The 14,205-nt window shown below is 47.6% G+C and overlaps 23 non-coding genes across 23 annotated transcripts; all 23 read left to right on the top strand.

Moving 5' to 3' along the window:
- The first annotated feature begins 11 nt into the window (after positions 1-11).
- On the top strand, positions 12-83 carry TRNAQ-CUG (transfer RNA glutamine (anticodon CUG)). Its single transcript has one exon. It is a non-coding gene; the product is annotated as a tRNA-Gln (tRNA).
- Positions 84-855: 772 nt separating this feature from the next.
- TRNAQ-UUG (transfer RNA glutamine (anticodon UUG)) lies at positions 856-927 on the top strand. The gene has a single exon. It is a non-coding gene; the product is annotated as a tRNA-Gln (tRNA).
- Positions 928-1,768: 841 nt separating this feature from the next.
- On the top strand, positions 1,769-1,840 carry TRNAD-GUC (transfer RNA aspartic acid (anticodon GUC)). The gene has a single exon. It is a non-coding gene; the product is annotated as a tRNA-Asp (tRNA).
- Positions 1,841-2,308: 468 nt separating this feature from the next.
- TRNAQ-CUG (transfer RNA glutamine (anticodon CUG)) lies at positions 2,309-2,380 on the top strand. Its single transcript has one exon. It is a non-coding gene; the product is annotated as a tRNA-Gln (tRNA).
- Positions 2,381-3,152: 772 nt separating this feature from the next.
- TRNAQ-UUG (transfer RNA glutamine (anticodon UUG)) lies at positions 3,153-3,224 on the top strand. The gene has a single exon. It is a non-coding gene; the product is annotated as a tRNA-Gln (tRNA).
- Positions 3,225-4,065: 841 nt separating this feature from the next.
- Positions 4,066-4,137, top strand: TRNAD-GUC (transfer RNA aspartic acid (anticodon GUC)). Its single transcript has one exon. It is a non-coding gene; the product is annotated as a tRNA-Asp (tRNA).
- A 468-nt stretch (positions 4,138-4,605) lies between these two features.
- Positions 4,606-4,677, top strand: TRNAQ-CUG (transfer RNA glutamine (anticodon CUG)). Its single transcript has one exon. It is a non-coding gene; the product is annotated as a tRNA-Gln (tRNA).
- A 215-nt stretch (positions 4,678-4,892) lies between these two features.
- TRNAD-GUC (transfer RNA aspartic acid (anticodon GUC)) lies at positions 4,893-4,964 on the top strand. The gene has a single exon. It is a non-coding gene; the product is annotated as a tRNA-Asp (tRNA).
- A 486-nt stretch (positions 4,965-5,450) lies between these two features.
- On the top strand, positions 5,451-5,522 carry TRNAQ-UUG (transfer RNA glutamine (anticodon UUG)). Its single transcript has one exon. It is a non-coding gene; the product is annotated as a tRNA-Gln (tRNA).
- An 842-nt stretch (positions 5,523-6,364) lies between these two features.
- TRNAD-GUC (transfer RNA aspartic acid (anticodon GUC)) lies at positions 6,365-6,436 on the top strand. The gene has a single exon. It is a non-coding gene; the product is annotated as a tRNA-Asp (tRNA).
- A 468-nt stretch (positions 6,437-6,904) lies between these two features.
- Positions 6,905-6,976, top strand: TRNAQ-CUG (transfer RNA glutamine (anticodon CUG)). Its single transcript has one exon. It is a non-coding gene; the product is annotated as a tRNA-Gln (tRNA).
- Positions 6,977-7,191: 215 nt separating this feature from the next.
- On the top strand, positions 7,192-7,263 carry TRNAD-GUC (transfer RNA aspartic acid (anticodon GUC)). Its single transcript has one exon. It is a non-coding gene; the product is annotated as a tRNA-Asp (tRNA).
- Positions 7,264-7,748: 485 nt separating this feature from the next.
- On the top strand, positions 7,749-7,820 carry TRNAQ-UUG (transfer RNA glutamine (anticodon UUG)). Its single transcript has one exon. It is a non-coding gene; the product is annotated as a tRNA-Gln (tRNA).
- An 841-nt stretch (positions 7,821-8,661) lies between these two features.
- Positions 8,662-8,733, top strand: TRNAD-GUC (transfer RNA aspartic acid (anticodon GUC)). Its single transcript has one exon. It is a non-coding gene; the product is annotated as a tRNA-Asp (tRNA).
- A 468-nt stretch (positions 8,734-9,201) lies between these two features.
- Positions 9,202-9,273, top strand: TRNAQ-CUG (transfer RNA glutamine (anticodon CUG)). The gene has a single exon. It is a non-coding gene; the product is annotated as a tRNA-Gln (tRNA).
- Positions 9,274-9,488: 215 nt separating this feature from the next.
- On the top strand, positions 9,489-9,560 carry TRNAD-GUC (transfer RNA aspartic acid (anticodon GUC)). Its single transcript has one exon. It is a non-coding gene; the product is annotated as a tRNA-Asp (tRNA).
- Positions 9,561-10,046: 486 nt separating this feature from the next.
- Positions 10,047-10,118, top strand: TRNAQ-UUG (transfer RNA glutamine (anticodon UUG)). Its single transcript has one exon. It is a non-coding gene; the product is annotated as a tRNA-Gln (tRNA).
- Positions 10,119-10,959: 841 nt separating this feature from the next.
- On the top strand, positions 10,960-11,031 carry TRNAD-GUC (transfer RNA aspartic acid (anticodon GUC)). The gene has a single exon. It is a non-coding gene; the product is annotated as a tRNA-Asp (tRNA).
- Positions 11,032-11,498: 467 nt separating this feature from the next.
- Positions 11,499-11,570, top strand: TRNAQ-CUG (transfer RNA glutamine (anticodon CUG)). The gene has a single exon. It is a non-coding gene; the product is annotated as a tRNA-Gln (tRNA).
- Positions 11,571-11,785: 215 nt separating this feature from the next.
- Positions 11,786-11,857, top strand: TRNAD-GUC (transfer RNA aspartic acid (anticodon GUC)). The gene has a single exon. It is a non-coding gene; the product is annotated as a tRNA-Asp (tRNA).
- Positions 11,858-12,345: 488 nt separating this feature from the next.
- On the top strand, positions 12,346-12,417 carry TRNAQ-UUG (transfer RNA glutamine (anticodon UUG)). The gene has a single exon. It is a non-coding gene; the product is annotated as a tRNA-Gln (tRNA).
- An 841-nt stretch (positions 12,418-13,258) lies between these two features.
- On the top strand, positions 13,259-13,330 carry TRNAD-GUC (transfer RNA aspartic acid (anticodon GUC)). Its single transcript has one exon. It is a non-coding gene; the product is annotated as a tRNA-Asp (tRNA).
- A 468-nt stretch (positions 13,331-13,798) lies between these two features.
- Positions 13,799-13,870, top strand: TRNAQ-CUG (transfer RNA glutamine (anticodon CUG)). The gene has a single exon. It is a non-coding gene; the product is annotated as a tRNA-Gln (tRNA).
- The last annotated feature ends 335 nt before the right edge of the window (positions 13,871-14,205 follow it).

Raw genomic sequence — 14,205 nt, 5'->3', positions numbered from 1 at the left:
ACAGATCCAAAGGTTCCATGGTGTAATGGTTAGCACTCTGGACTCTGAATCCAGCGATCCGAGTTCAAATCTCGGTGGGACCTTCCTTTTCACACTGTCTACTGCTTGGCAACTTGTGTCTTACTGACACAAAGGCCACTGGGAAAAGCAGGATGTGTGGGAAAAGGAGAGCCCAGGACCTAGCGATTGCTAAGCAAACTAATAATAAAGCCAGTTCTTGGAAAAAAGAAAATCCACAACCGTATGTCTTGCTGCACGAAAAAGATGGTGGTGGTGAAAAAGAAAGACTTTCATGTGGTCCTCGTTAGTATAGTGGTGAGTATCCCCGCCTGTCACGCGGGAGACCGGTGTTCGATTCCCCGACGGGGAGATGGCTTTTTCTACCCACTTAGCAGCACGCTTAACTCACCACGCTCAACTTCAAGTCCTTGAATGCTCTTTCAAGAGGGAGCTTTGAGCTCACATTTGCACAACCTGGGCATTCTACAAATCATTCTTATGTTGAAACCGACGCTGGCTTAGTCATTTCTCCCACAACTAGTCATCTACAAATTTCTCAACAAGCTTGGTGTCTACTCCTGCACGGTGGTGATTGGCGCCATCCCACTTTTGGCCCCAGAAACCTTGGGATGGCAGCGTCTACGTTCCTGCCCCTTGGTTCATCAATTATAGATGTCAAAGTGCTGCTAGATGGCCAAGGGAAAATTTGCTAGACTAGTTGGTCCTGTGGGGTGAAATGGGACAGAAGTTAACCAACGCCCATGTAGACATACGGAAACATCAGAAGGAAAAAAGGACATCTGGGGAAAAAAGACCTTTAAACAATGGGGCCTAGCCAAGGGAGGTAGAGCCGGTGGTTCCATGGTGTAATGGTTAGCACTCTGGACTTTGAATCCAGCAATCCGAGTTCAAATCTCGGTGGGACCTCATTTTTCACACTGCCTACTGCTTCGCAACTTGCGTCTTACTGACACAAAGGCCACTCAGAAAAGCAGCTGCTGAAAACATAGATGCTTAGCAAGCTACTGACCACAGCTACTTTGGGACATAAGCTCCACAGATCGCTATCCATAGACTCAAACTTTCAGCTAATATTGCGTGGCTCTCTCATTTGGAGAAAAGCTCCGGGAAAGAATGACATGAGAAAGGAATATTGAAAGAAGGGCTCTTTGAGGTCACGCATTCCTAATCCATTGGCTTCTCTTTGTCCAAGTTGAAATCCAGACAACTTGGAGTTTTGCTTGGGTTTACAGCAGAGACGTAAAGCTTCACGTCAGCTAGCTGGGCAGGCTGATGAAGAGAAGAGCTCCCTAAAAGAAGGCAACATTGGTAGCTATCTCTTTTGCTCCCAGGGGCGGGTAAGGGCACACCTGCATTCCTGGTGAATATTCAAAAGGGGGAAGGAAGGACTCCGGGGCAAGAAGTGAGAAGAAAAAGGTGTCTTTGGGAGAGAAAAGAAGGGAAGACAAGAGTCTACTAAGAAAGCAAGTGAGAGGACAAGCCATTCTCTGGAAGAGGATGCAAGGAGAAAGGAGGGTTTCTGGGAGGGGATAGTAAGGGAAAAGGAGTGTCTCCTCAAAAGGAATCAAAGAAAAATGTGGGTTACTGGGAGAGGATGTGTGGGAAAAGGAGAGCCCAGGACCTAGCGATGGCTAAGCAAACTAATAATACAGCGAGTTCTTGGACAAATGAAAATCCACAACCGTATGTTCTCCTGCACAAAAAAAGATGGTGATGGCGGTGGTGCAAAAAAAACCCTTTCATGTGGTCCTCGTTAGTATAGTGGTGAGTATCCCCGCCTGTCACGCGGGAGACCGGGGTTCGATTCCCCGACGGGGAGATGGCTTTTTCTACCCACTTAGCAGCACGCCTAACTCACCACGCTCAACTCAAGTCCTTGAATGCTCTTTCAAGAGGGAGCTTTGAGCTCACATTTGTACAAATCAATCTTATGGCCACCCGGACGCTGGCTTAGTCATTTCTCCCACATCTAGTCAGCTCCACATTTCTCAACAAGCTTGGTGTTTACTTCTGCACGCTGCTGATTGGTGCCATCCCACTTTTGACCCCAGAAACCTTGGGATGGCAGCATCTAAGTTCATGCCCTTTGCTTCATCAAGTATAGATGTCAAAGTGCTGCTAGATGGCCAAGGGAAAATTTGCTAGACTGGTCGGTCCTGTGGGGTGAAATGGGACAGAAGTTAACCAATGCCCATGTAGACATACGCAAAGATCACAAGGAGGACATGTGAGGGGGGGAAAAAAAAAGTCTAAACAATTGGGCCTGGCCAAGCAGTACAGATCCAAAGGTTCCATGGTGTAATGGTTAGCACTCTGGACTCTGAATCCAGCGATCCGAGTTCAAATCTCGGTGGGACCTTCCTTTTCACACTGTCTACTGCTTGGCAACTTGTGTCTTACTGACACAAAGGCCACTGGGAAAAGCAGGATGTGTGGGAAAAGGAGAGCCCAGGACCTAGCGATTGCTAAGCAAACTAATAATAAAGCCAGTTCTTGGAAAAAAGAAAATCCACAACCGTATGTCTTGCTGCACGAAAAAGATGGTGGTGGTGAAAAAGAAAGACTTTCATGTGGTCCTCGTTAGTATAGTGGTGAGTATCCCCGCCTGTCACGCGGGAGACCGGCGTTCGATTCCCCGACGGGGAGATGGCTTTTTCTACCCACTTAGCAGCACGCTTAACTCACCACGCTCAACTTCAAGTCCTTGAATGCTCTTTCAAGAGGGAGCTTTGAGCTCACATTTGCACAACCTGGGCATTCTACAAATCATTCTTATGTTGAAACCGACGCTGGCTTAGTCATTTCTCCCACAACTAGTCATCTACAAATTTCTCAACAAGCTTGGTGTCTACTCCTGCACGGTGGTGATTGGCGCCATCCCACTTTTGGCCCCAGAAACCTTGGGATGGCAGCGTCTACGTTCCTGCCCCTTGGTTCATCAATTATAGATGTCAAAGTGCTGCTAGATGGCCAAAGGAAAATTTGCTAGACTAGTTGGTCCTGTGGGGTGAAATGGGACAGAAGTTAACCAACGCCCATGTAGACATACGGAAACATCAGAAGGAAAAAAGGACATCTGGGGAAAAAAGACCTTTAAACAATGGGGCCTAGCCAAGGGAGGTAGAGCCGGTGGTTCCATGGTGTAATGGTTAGCACTCTGGACTTTGAATCCAGCAATCCGAGTTCAAATCTCGGTGGGACCTCATTTTTCACACTGCCTACTGCTTCGCAACTTGCGTCTTACTGACACAAAGGCCACTCAGAAAAGCAGCTGCTGAAAACATAGATGCTTAGCAAGCTACTGACCACAGCTACTTTGGGACATAAGCTCCACAGATCGCTATCCATAGACTCAAACTTTCAGCTAATATTGCGTGGCTCTCTCATTTGGAGAAAAGCTCCGGGAAAGAATGACATGAGAAAGGAATATTGAAAGAAGGGCTCTTTGAGGTCACGCATTCCTAATCCATTGGCTTCTCTTTGTCCAAGTTGAAATCCAGACAACTTGGAGTTTTGCTTGGGTTTACAGCAGAGACGTAAAGCTTCACGTCAGCTAGCTGGGCAGGCTGATGAAGAGAAGAGCTCCCTAAAAGAAGGCAACATTGGTAGCTATCTCTTTTGCTCCCAGGGGCGGGTAAGGGCACACCTGCATTACTGGTGAATATCCAAAAGGGGGAAGGAAGGACTCCGGGGCAAGAAGTGAGAAGAAAAAGGTGTCTTTGGGAGAGAAAAGAAGGGAAGACAAGAGTCTACTAAGAAAGCAAGTGAGAGGACAAGCCATTCTCTGGAAGAGGATGCAAGGAGAAAGGAGGGTTTCTGGGAGGGGATAGTAAGGGAAAAGGAGTGTCTCCTCAAAAGGAATCAAAGAAAAATGTGGGTTACTGGGAGAGGATGTGTGGGAAAAGGAGAGCCCAGGACCTAGCGATGGCTAAGCAAACTAATAATACAGCGAGTTCTTGGACAAATGAAAATCCACAACCGTATGTTCTCCTGCACAAAAAAAGATGGTGATGGCGGTGGTGCAAAAAAAACCCTTTCATGTGGTCCTCGTTAGTATAGTGGTGAGTATCCCCGCCTGTCACGCGGGAGACCGGGGTTCGATTCCCCGACGGGGAGATGGCTTTTTCTACCCACTTAGCAGCACGCCTAACTCACCACGCTCAACTCAAGTCCTTGAATGCTCTTTCAAGAGGGAGCTTTGAGCTCACATTTGTACAAATCAATCTTATGGCCACCCGGACGCTGGCTTAGTCATTTCTCCCACATCTAGTCAGCTCCACATTTCTCAACAAGCTTGGTGTTTACTTCTGCACGCTGCTGATTGGTGCCATCCCACTTTTGACCCCAGAAACCTTGGGATGGCAGCATCTAAGTTCATGCCCTTTGCTTCATCAAGTATAGATGTCAAAGTGCTGCTAGATGGCCAAGGGAAAATTTGCTAGACTGGTCGGTCCTGTGGGGTGAAATGGGACAGAAGTTAACCAATGCCCATGTAGACATACGCAAAGATCACAAGGAGGACATGTGAGGGGGTGGGGAAAAAAGTCTAAACAATTGGGCCTGGCCAAGCAGTACAGATCCAAAGGTTCCATGGTGTAATGGTTAGCACTCTGGACTCTGAATCCAGCGATCCGAGTTCAAATCTCGGTGGGACCTTCCTTTTCACACTGTCTACTGCTTGGCAACTTGTGTCTTACTGACACAAAGGCCACTGGGAAAAGCAGGATGTGTGGGAAAAGGAGAGCCCAGGACCTAGCGATTGCTAAGCAAACTAATAATAAAGCCAGTTCTTGGAAAAAAGAAAATCCACAACCGTATGTCTTGCTGCACGAAAAAGATGGTGGTGGTGAAAAAGAAAGGCTTTCATGTGGTCCTCGTTAGTATAGTGGTGAGTATCCCCGCCTGTCACGCGGGAGACCGGGGTTCGATTCCCCGACGGGGAGATGGCTTTTTCTACCCACTTAGCAGCACGCTTAACTCACCACGCTCAACTTCAAGTCCTTGAATGCTCTTTCAAGAGGGAGCTTTGAGCTCACATTTGCACAACCTGGGCATTCTACAAATCATTCTTATGGTGAAACCGACGCTGGCTTAGTCATTTCTCCCACAACTAGTCATCTACAAATTTCTCAACAAGCTTGGTGTCTACTCCTGCACGGTGGTGATTGGCGCCATCCCACTTTTGGCTCCAGAAACCTTGGGATGGCAGCGTCTACGTTCCTGCCCCTTGGTTCATCAATTATAGATGTCAAAGTGCTGCTAGATGGCCAAGGGAAAATTTGCTAGACTAGTTGGTCCTGTGGGGTGAAATGGGACAGAAGTTAACCAACGCCCATGTAGACATACGGAAACATCAGAAGGAAAAAAGGACATCTGGGGAAAAAAGACCTTTAAACAATGGGGCCTAGCCAAAGTGAGGTAGAGCCGGTGGTTCCATGGTGTAATGGTTAGCACTCTGGACTTTGAATCCAGCAATCCGAGTTCAAATCTCAGTGGGACCTCTTTTTTCACACTGCCTACTGCTTCGCAACTTGCGTCTTACTGACACAAAGGCCACTCAGAAAAGCAGCTGCTGAAAACATAGATGCTTAGCAAGCTACTGACCACAGCTACTTTGGGACATAAGCTCCACAGATCGCTATCCATAGACTCAAACTTTCAGCTAATATTGCGTGGCTCTCTCATTTGGAGAAAAGCTCCGGGAAAGAATGACATGAGAAAGGAATATTGAAAGAAGGGCTCTTTAAGGTCACGCATTCCTAATCCATTGGCTTTTCTTTGTCCAAGTTGAAATCCGGACAACTTGGGAGTTTTGCTTGGGTTTACAGCAGAGACGTAAAGCTTCACGTCAGCTAGCTGGGCAGGCTGATGAAGAGAAGAGCTCCCTAAAAGAAGGCAACATTGGTAGCTATCTCTTTTGCTCCCAGGGGCGGGTAAGGGCACACCTGCATTCCTGGTGAATATTCAAAAGGGGGAAGGAAGGACTCCGGGGCAAGAAGTGAGAAGAAAAAGGTGTCTTTGGGAGAGAAAAGAAGGGAAGACAAGAGTCTACTAAGAAAGCAAGTGAGAGGACAAGCCATTCTCTGGAAGAGGATGCAAGGAGAAAGGAGGGTTTCTGGGAGGGGATAGTAAGGGAAAAGGAGTGTCTCCTCAAAAGGAATCAAAGAAAAATGTGGGTTACTGGGAGAGGATGTGTGGGAAAAGGAGAGCCCAGGACCTAGCGATGGCTAAGCAAACTAATAATACAGCGAGTTCTTGGACAAATGAAAATCCACAACCGTATGTTCTCCTGCACAAAAAAAGATGGTGATGGCGGTGGTGCAAAAAAAACCCTTTCATGTGGTCCTCGTTAGTATAGTGGTGAGTATCCCCGCCTGTCACGCGGGAGACCGGGGTTCGATTCCCCGACGGGGAGATGGCTTTTTCTACCCACTTAGCAGCACGCCTAACTCACCACGCTCAACTCAAGTCCTTGAATGCTCTTTCAAGAGGGAGCTTTGAGCTCACATTTGTACAAATCAATCTTATGGCCACCCGGACGCTGGCTTAGTCATTTCTCCCACATCTAGTCAGCTCCACATTTCTCAACAAGCTTGGTGTTTACTTCTGCACGCTGCTGATTGGTGCCATCCCACTTTTGACCCCAGAAACCTTGGGATGGCAGCATCTAAGTTCATGCCCTTTGCTTCATCAAGTATAGATGTCAAAGTGCTGCTAGATGGCCAAGGGAAAATTTGCTAGACTGGTCGGTCCTGTGGGGTGAAATGGGACAGAAGTTAACCAATGCCCATGTAGACATACGCAAAGATCACAAGGAGGACATGTGAGGGGGGGAAAAAAAAAGTCTAAACAATTGGGCCTGGCCAAGCAGTACAGATCCAAAGGTTCCATGGTGTAATGGTTAGCACTCTGGACTCTGAATCCAGCGATCCGAGTTCAAATCTCGGTGGGACCTTCCTTTTCACACTGTCTACTGCTTGGCAACTTGTGTCTTACTGACACAAAGGCCACTGGGAAAAGCAGGATGTGTGGGAAAAGGAGAGCCCAGGACCTAGCGATTGCTAAGCAAACTAATAATAAAGCCAGTTCTTGGAAAAAAGAAAATCCACAACCGTATGTCTTGCTGCACGAAAAAGATGGTGGTGGTGAAAAAGAAAGACTTTCATGTGGTCCTCGTTAGTATAGTGGTGAGTATCCCCGCCTGTCACGCGGGAGACCGGGGTTCGATTCCCCGACGGGGAGATGGCTTTTTCTACCCACTTAGCAGCACGCTTAACTCACCACGCTCAACTTCAAGTCCTTGAATGCTCTTTCAAGAGGGAGCTTTGAGCTCACATTTGCACAACCTGGGCATTCTACAAATCATTCTTATGTTGAAACCGACGCTGGCTTAGTCATTTCTCCCACAACTAGTCATCTACAAATTTCTCAACAAGCTTGGTGTCTACTCCTGCACGGTGGTGATTGGCGCCATCCCACTTTTGGCCCCAGAAACCTTGGGATGGCAGCGTCTACGTTCCTGCCCCTTGGTTCATCAATTATAGATGTCAAAGTGCTGCTAGATGGCCAAAGGAAAATTTGCTAGACTAGTTGGTCTTGTGGGGTGAAATGGGACAGAAGTTAACCAACGCCCATGTAAACATACGGAAACATCAGAAGGAAAAAAGGACATCTGGGGAAAAAAGACCTTTAAACAATGGGGCCTAGCCAAGGGAGGTAGAGCCGGTGGTTCCATGGTGTAATGGTTAGCACTCTGGACTTTGAATCCAGCAATCCGAGTTCAAATCTCGGTGGGACCTCATTTTTCACACTGCCTACTGCTTCGCAACTTGCGTCTTACTGACACAAAGGCCACTCAGAAAAGCAGCTGCTGAAAACATAGATGCTTAGCAAGCTACTGACCACAGCTACTTTGGGACATAAGCTCCACAGATCGCTATCCATAGACTCAAACTTTCAGCTAATATTGCGTGGCTCTCTCATTTGGAGAAAAGCTCCGGGAAAGAATGACATGAGAAAGGAATATTGAAAGAAGGGCTCTTTGAGGTCACGCATTCCTAATCCATTGGCTTCTCTTTGTCCAAGTTGAAATCCAGACAACTTGGAGTTTTGCTTGGGTTTACAGCAGAGACGTAAAGCTTCACGTCAGCTAGCTGGGCAGGCTGATGAAGAGAAGAGCTCCCTAAAAGAAGGCAACATTGGTAGCTATCTCTTTTGCTCCCAGGGGCGGGTAAGGGCACACCTGCATTCCTGGTGAATATTCAAAAGGGGGAAGGAAGGACTCCGGGGCAAGAAGTGAGAAGAAAAAGGTGTCTTTGGGAGAGAAAAGAAGGGAAGACAAGAGTCTACTAAGAAAGCAAGTGAGAGGACAAGCCATTCTCTGGAAGAGGATGCAAGGAGAAAGGAGGGTTTCTGGGAGGGGATAGTAAGGGAAAAGGAGTGTCTCCTCAAAAGGAATCAAAGAAAAATGTGGGTTACTGGGAGAGGATGTGTGGGAAAAGGAGAGCCCAGGACCTAGCGATGGCTAAGCAAACTAATAATACAGCGAGTTCTTGGACAAATGAAAATCCACAACCGTATGTTCTCCTGCACAAAAAAAGATGGTGATGGCGGTGGTGCAAAAAAAACCCTTTCATGTGGTCCTCGTTAGTATAGTGGTGAGTATCCCCGCCTGTCACGCGGGAGACCGGGGTTCGATTCCCCGACGGGGAGATGGCTTTTTCTACCCACTTAGCAGCACGCCTAACTCACCACGCTCAACTCAAGTCCTTGAATGCTCTTTCAAGAGGGAGCTTTGAGCTCACATTTGTACAAATCAATCTTATGGCCACCCGGACGCTGGCTTAGTCATTTCTCCCACATCTAGTCAGCTCCACATTTCTCAACAAGCTTGGTGTTTACTTCTGCACGCTGCTGATTGGTGCCATCCCACTTTTGACCCCAGAAACCTTGGGATGGCAGCATCTAAGTTCATGCCCTTTGCTTCATCAAGTATAGATGTCAAAGTGCTGCTAGATGGCCAAGGGAAAATTTGCTAGACTGGTCGGTCCTGTGGGGTGAAATGGGACAGAAGTTAACCAATGCCCATGTAGACATACGCAAAGATCACAAGGAGGACATGTGAGGGGGGGAAAAAAAAAGTCTAAACAATTGGGCCTGGCCAAGCAGTACAGATCCAAAGGTTCCATGGTGTAATGGTTAGCACTCTGGACTCTGAATCCAGCGATCCGAGTTCAAATCTCGGTGGGACCTTCCTTTTCACACTGTCTACTGCTTGGCAACTTGTGTCTTACTGACACAAAGGCCACTGGGAAAAGCAGGATGTGTGGGAAAAGGAGAGCCCAGGACCTAGCGATTGCTAAGCAAACTAATAATAAAGCCAGTTCTTGGAAAAAAGAAAATCCACAACCGTATGTCTTGCTGCACGAAAAAGATGGTGGTGGTGAAAAAGAAAGACTTTCATGTGGTCCTCGTTAGTATAGTGGTGAGTATCCCCGCCTGTCACGCGGGAGACCGGGGTTCGATTCCCCGACGGGGAGATGGCTTTTTCTACCCACTTAGCAGCACGCTTAACTCACCACGCTCAACTTCAAGTCCTTGAATGCTCTTTCAAGAGGGAGCTTTGAGCTCACATTTGCACAACCTGGGCATTCTACAAATCATTCTTATGTTGAAACCGACGCTGGCTTAGTCATTTCTCCCACAACTAGTCATCTACAAATTTCTCAACAAGCTTGGTGTCTACTCCTGCACGGTGGTGATTGGCGCCATCCCACTTTTGGCCCCAGAAACCTTGGGATGGCAGCGTCTACGTTCCTGCCCCTTGGTTCATCAATTATAGATGTCAAAGTGCTGCTAGATGGCCAAGGGAAAATTTGCTAGACTAGTTGGTCCTGTGGGGTGAAATGGGACAGAAGTTAACCAACGCCCATGTAGACATACGGAAACATCAGAAGGAAAAAAGGACATCTGGGGGAAAAAAGACCTTTAAACAATGGGGCCTAGCCAAGGGAGGTAGAGCCGGTGGTTCCATGGTGTAATGGTTAGCACTCTGGACTTTGAATCCAGCAATCCGAGTTCAAATCTCGGTGGGACCTCATTTTTCACACTGCCTACTGCTTCGCAACTTGCGTCTTACTGACACAAAGGCCACTCAGAAAAGCAGCTGCTGAAAACATAGATGCTTAGCAAGCTACTGACCACAGCTACTTTGGGACATAAGCTCCACAGATCGCTATCCATAGACTCAAACTTTCAGCTAATATTGCGTGGCTCTCTCATTTGGAGAAAAGCTCCGGGAAAGAATGACATGAGAAAGGAATATTGAAAGAAGGGCTCTTTGAGGTCACGCATTCCTAATCCATTGGCTTCTCTTTGTCCAAGTTGAAATCCAGACAACTTGGAGTTTTGCTTGGGTTTACAGCAGAGACGTAAAGCTTCACGTCAGCTAGCTGGGCAGGCTGATGAAGAGAAGAGCTCCCTAAAAGAAGGCAACATTGGTAGCTATCTCTTTTGCTCCCAGGGGCGGGTAAGGGCACACCTGCATTACTGGTGAATATCCAAAAGGGGGAAGGAAGGACTCCGGGGCAAGAAGTGAGAAGAAAAAGTTGTCTTTGGGAGAGAAAAGAAGGGAAGACAAGAGTCTACTAAGAAAGCAAGTGAGAGGACAAGCCATTCTCTGGAAGAGGATGCAAGGAGAAAGGAGGGTTTCTGGGAGGGGATAGTAAGGGAAAAGGAGTGTCTCCTCAAAAGGAATCAAAGAAAAATGTGGGTTACTGGGAGAGGATGTGTGGGAAAAGGAGAGCCCAGGACCTAGCGATGGCTAAGCAAACTAATAATACAGCGAGTTCTTGGACAAATGAAAATCCACAACCGTATGTTCTCCTGCACAAAAAAAGATGGTGATGGCGGTGGTGCAAAAAAAACCCTTTCATGTGGTCCTCGTTAGTATAGTGGTGAGTATCCCCGCCTGTCACGCGGGAGACCGGGGTTCGATTCCCCGACGGGGAGATGGCTTTTTCTACCCACTTAGCAGCACGCCTAACTCACCACGCTCAACTCAAGTCCTTGAATGCTCTTTCAAGAGGGAGCTTTGAGCTCACATTTGTACAAATCAATCTTATGGCCACCCGGACGCTGGCTTAGTCATTTCTCCCACATCTAGTCAGCTCCACATTTCTCAACAAGCTTGGTGTTTACTTCTGCACGCTGCTGATTGGTGCCATCCCACTTTTGACCCCAGAAACCTTGGGATGGCAGCATCTAAGTTCATGCCCTTTGCTTCATCAAGTATAGATGTCAAAGTGCTGCTAGATGGCCAAGGGAAAATTTGCTAGACTGGTCGGTCCTGTGGGGTGAAATGGGACAGAAGTTAACCAATGCCCATGTAGACATACGCAAAGATCACAAGGAGGACATGTGAGGGGGGAAAAAAAAAGTCTAAACAATTGGGCCTGGCCAAGCAGTACAGATCCAAAGGTTCCATGGTGTAATGGTTAGCACTCTGGACTCTGAATCCAGCGATCCGAGTTCAAATCTCGGTGGGACCTTCCTTTTCACACTGTCTACTGCTTGGCAACTTGTGTCTTACTGACACAAAGGCCACTGGGAAAAGCAGGATGTGTGGGAAAAGGAGAGCCCAGGACCTAGCGATTGCTAAGCAAACTAATAATAAAGCCAGTTCTTGGAAAAAAGAAAATCCACAACCGTATGTCTTGCTGCACGAAAAAGATGGTGGTGGTGAAAAAGAAAGACTTTCATGTGGTCCTCGTTAGTATAGTGGTGAGTATCCCCGCCTGTCACGCGGGAGACCGGGGTTCGATTCCCCGACGGGGAGATGGCTTTTTCTACCCACTTAGCAGCACGCTTAACTCACCACGCTCAACTTCAAGTCCTTGAATGCTCTTTCAAGAGGGAGCTTTGAGCTCACATTTGCACAACCTGGGCATTCTACAAATCATTCTTATGTTGAAACCGACGCTGGCTTAGTCATTTCTCCCACAACTAGTCATCTACAAATTTCTCAACAAGCTTGGTGTCTACTCCTGCACGGTGGTGATTGGCGCCATCCCACTTTTGGCCCCAGAAACCTTGGGATGGCAGCGTCTACGTTCCTGCCCCTTGGTTCATCAATTATAGATGTCAAAGTGCTGCTAGATGGCCAAGGGAAAATTTGCTAGACTAGTTGGTCCTGTGGGGTGAAATGGGACAGAAGTTAACCAATGCCCATGTAGACATACGGAAACATCAGAAGGAAAGAAGGACATCTGGGGGGAAAAAAAGACCTTTAAACAATGGGGCCTAGCCAAGTGAGGTAGAGCCCGTGGTTCCATGGTATAATGGTTAGCACTCTGGATTTTGAATCCAGCAATCCGAGTTCAAATCTCGGTGGGACCTCATTTTTCACACTGCCTACTGCTTCGCAACTTGCGTCTTACTGACACAAAGGCCACTCAGAAAAGCAGCTGCTGAAAACATAGATGCTTAGCAAGCTACTGACCACAGCTACTTTGGGACATAAGCTCCACAGATCGCTATCCATAGACTCAAACTTTCAGCTAATATTGCGTGGCTCTCTCATTTGGAGAAAAGCTCCGGGAAAGAAGGACATGAGAAAGGACTATTGAAAGAAGGGCTCTTTAAGGTCACGCATTCCTAATCCATTGGCTTCTCTTTGTCCAAGTTGAAATCCGGACAACTTGGAGTTTTGCTTGGGTTTACAGCAGAGACGTAAAGCTTCACGTCAGCTAGCTGGGCAGGCTGATGAAGAGAAGAGCTCCCTAAAAGAAGGCAACATTGGTAGCTATCTCTTTTGCTCCCAGGGGCGGGTAAGGGCACACCTGCATTCCTGGTGAATATTCAAAAGGGGGAAGGAAGGACTCCGGGGCAAGAAGTGAGAAGAAAAAGGTGTCTTTGGGAGAGAAAAGAAGGGAAGACAAGAGTCTACTAAGAAAGCAAGTGAGAGGACAAGCCATTCTCTGGAAGAGGATGCAAGGAGAAAGGAGGGTTTCTGGGAGGGGATAGTAAGGGAAAAGGAGTGTCTCCTCAAAAGGAATCAAAGAAAAATGTGGGTTACTGGGAGAGGATGTGTGGGAAAAGGAGAGCCCAGGACCTAGCGATGGCTAAGCAAACTAATAATACAGCGAGTTCTTGGACAAATGAAAATCCACAACCGTATGTTCTCCTGCACAAAAAAAGATGGTGATGGCGGTGGTGCAAAAAAAACCCTTTCATGTGGTCCTCGTTAGTATAGTGGTGAGTATCCCCGCCTGTCACGCGGGAGACCGGGGTTCGATTCCCCGACGGGGAGATGGCTTTTTCTACCCACTTAGCAGCACGCCTAACTCACCACGCTCAACTCAAGTCCTTGAATGCTCTTTCAAGAGGGAGCTTTGAGCTCACATTTGTACAAATCAATCTTATGGCCACCCGGACGCTGGCTTAGTCATTTCTCCCACATCTAGTCAGCTCCACATTTCTCAACAAGCTTGGTGTTTACTTCTGCACGCTGCTGATTGGTGCCATCCCACTTTTGACCCCAGAAACCTTGGGATGGCAGCATCTAAGTTCATGCCCTTTGCTTCATCAAGTATAGATGTCAAAGTGCTGCTAGATGGCCAAGGGAAAATTTGCTAGACTGGTCGGTCCTGTGGGGTGAAATGGGACAGAAGTTAACCAATGCCCATGTAGACATACGCAAAGATCACAAGGAGGACATGTGAGGGGGGGAAAAAAAAAGTCTAAACAATTGGGCCTGGCCAAGCAGTACAGATCCAAAGGTTCCATGGTGTAATGGTTAGCACTCTGGACTCTGAATCCAGCGATCCGAGTTCAAATCTCGGTGGGACCTTCCTTTTCACACTGTCTACTGCTTGGCAACTTGTGTCTTACTGACACAAAGGCCACTGGGAAAAGCAGGATGTGTGGGAAAAGGAGAGCCCAGGACCTAGCGATTGCTAAGCAAACTAATAATAAAGCCAGTTCTTGGAAAAAAGAAAATCCACAACCGTATGTCTTGCTGCACGAAAAAGATGGTGGTGGTGAAAAAGAAAGACTTTCATGTGGTCCTCGTTAGTATAGTGGTGAGTATCCCCGCCTGTCACGCGGGAGACCGGTGTTCGATTCCCCGACGGGGAGATGGCTTTTTCTACCCACTTAGCAGCACGCTTAACTCACCACGCTCAA

Source organism: Staurois parvus, unplaced genomic scaffold (genome assembly GCF_062004578.1).
Source record: "Staurois parvus isolate SC_StPar_1 unplaced genomic scaffold, SC_StPar_1.0 ptg000782l, whole genome shotgun sequence".
NCBI classification, from domain to species: domain Eukaryota; kingdom Metazoa; phylum Chordata; class Amphibia; order Anura; family Ranidae; genus Staurois; species Staurois parvus.
This window is presented reverse-complemented; position numbering and strand designations above follow the sequence as displayed.